This window comes from Poecilia formosa, unplaced genomic scaffold, assembly GCF_000485575.1.
Source record: "Poecilia formosa unplaced genomic scaffold, Poecilia_formosa-5.1.2 Scaffold413, whole genome shotgun sequence".
Taxonomy (NCBI): Eukaryota; Metazoa; Chordata; class Actinopteri; order Cyprinodontiformes; family Poeciliidae; genus Poecilia; species Poecilia formosa.
In genome coordinates this window covers 314,801-317,418 of record NW_006800352.1, presented here as the reverse complement: position 1 = coordinate 317,418, position 2,618 = coordinate 314,801, and positions in this window count along the sequence as shown.

Below are 2,618 nucleotides of genomic sequence, written 5' to 3'. Positions count from 1 at the left end.
GGCCCTGGTAACGTAGAGCCATGTCTTTAACTCTATTGCAGATGGATTTCTAAAGTTTTTTTTTTAATCTAATTCTGCAAAATGTCTTCTTCTCTCATCCTTCATGGTTTGTTGAAGGGTATTGATTTTCTGCCGCCCGTCTTTATATATCAAAAATATTCCTCTCATGCCACACAGAGAAATTTGGCCTTGTTCTGAAAGTTTAACTTCACTTCTCAATGTCATTGTTATGACTAGCAATACCAGAATCGTCTGCTATTTATTTTTGATAACTGTCCCTCCACCTGCACTCAGTCTCTAAACCACAACCACCCAACCAACCACCTGTTCCAAAACACCTGTGTCCAATAAATACAATAAGGTGTGTTGGAGGCAAACACACCTTCTGTAGAAGTAAAGATGGTGGAACAGTTTTGCTGCACAAAGGTATTTAGCATTTTGAGACATTACAGCTAATTTCATTCGGATTTTATGTGTTAACACAACTGCATAAAGGGAAAGAAAAATGGTGCATCATCATGGAGGCGTACAGAAAGCATTTTATCACCTTCCTAAAATAATGATTAAGTCATTTCCCCCCCTCAAAAGATAATTAAGGCTAAAACATAAAACGTAAAAAAAAAAATTACCTTTGACAAAAAAATGACTTGGGTCATTATATTAGTAAGGTGATGATATGGAAGAAGGTTCTCTTGTCATATTAAACCAGATTTAAATTGTTTGAATCGAAGCGCATTCGTGTGAAAATGGCATAGTCAAAGTCCAAATTTTGGCCCAACTGAGACTTTGGAAAATTGCTGTTCACACACACACTCTTAAGTAAAAAACAGAAAATAAAAAAATTGTAGTACATTTAGATATAACTCATAAATCATTTTCCAAAACTCATAAATCATTTTCCAAAAGAAGATAACAGGCAAATAATAAGAAAAAAAGAAAGTACCTCCTTTTTTTAGATGTGCTTTAGCTGCAGTCAAAAGTGGTTCTGGAAAGTGAATGCCAACACATGCCACACTTTTCAGAATTGTATTTGTAAAAATGCAGATGGAAACTTTATTTGTAATCAGGGTAAAATTATCACCGGCAAAAGTTGAGTACAATACAAAGTATTCATCTTTTTAAACCAAGCTTTTATAATGTTTTCACTGATTGTTGCACCCAAATCAACTTTTTCAAATTTATTGAACTTGACTAAATTAATCGGATGTTTTGAAAGAAAGTGATGCAAACCCTGCTCTTATACTGAGAATACATTTGTTCAGTTGAACCAAAGAAAAAGTAAAAACCTGGAATAAACTTCCAGAAAAACGACCAAACAGCTGAAACACTGAGTTCCTTTAGATGAAGACTAAAACCCCACCTATTTCTTTTGCTTTTGAGCCATAGTGACTGCAACACTAACCCATATATTTACATGTTGATGATGTTAATGATGGCACTTGACAAAATCTAATGTCTATTTTCATATCTGTTGACTGTATGGTGTTTGTTAAGGTTTTCACGATGTAAGGCTCTTTGAACTGACTTCCTGAACTCGTCTCGCGCTTCGCACCGTCAACCACCTCAGGGACAGAATCCCACAAAGTTCTGAAGCCTTTCTCATATATATGGTCATGTTTACATGACTGCCCAAGCTTATTTAAGAGTAAACATTTTTATTTTTTTTTTTTTTTTTACCAAACCCGTATAATAAGGAGGAATATGGGGGTCATCTATATTTTAAAGGAACTCTACATTTTTCGTATAAAAGTGGCATCCAGCGATTGTAAGAGCGTAACACCTAACTTGACTCTTGATGATAAGGTCAGACATCAGCACTGTGGGTCAGAACCATTCATTCAATCCTTCACCCTTCACCAGTCCTCTTGTATAAATGATCTTTTAAAATATCTTCACATCGAAACCTTTTCTGAACCGTTGCAACCTGGTAATGGCAGCTGGCTTTGAACCCGTCACCTCCACAGCATCTCAGAAATATGTAATTCCCTCATCATTTCACATCTTTGACACGCTGCAGCCTCTTCCTACATCCACTTGATGCTGTGCAACCCTTGCCCCTCGGTGTTCGCATCTCTTCAGTCTGTTTTACCCTTTTAGAAATCTTTTACTTTAGACCACAAAAAACAGCCTTGCTGAAATGTACTTTTGCCTTTACGTTTATTTTTTTATTTTTTATTTTTTGCATTGCACTTGAATGTAATTCTACATTCATTCAAGGGAAGTATGGCTTTTCTCCTCAGTCCGTTGTCATTTTGTGCCTTCGTACAATGGAGTCAAAAGGCTTTAACCGCCCTCTCCTCCTTAAAGGTGTCTTTTGTTTGTTTTTTTGGTTACACTTTAATGTTTGAGATCTTTAAACAAATTTTAATATCAGACATCCAAAGCATGTATAAAATGCAGTTTTCAAATAATTCTCATTCCTCCGTTGGAAAAGCCTTCAAAGTCAACCTGATCCTGTGCCAAATATCATACCATATTTGCTAAAGGGGTGGTATTATATGTTTTCCAGGCACATAATACCAATTTATATAAAATATTTTTTGCTTAGATATATGGATGTACTAAAATTCAAGGATTTTAGTTGTTCTTTTGAGCAGCGTTTCAGATCCATGTCTTGA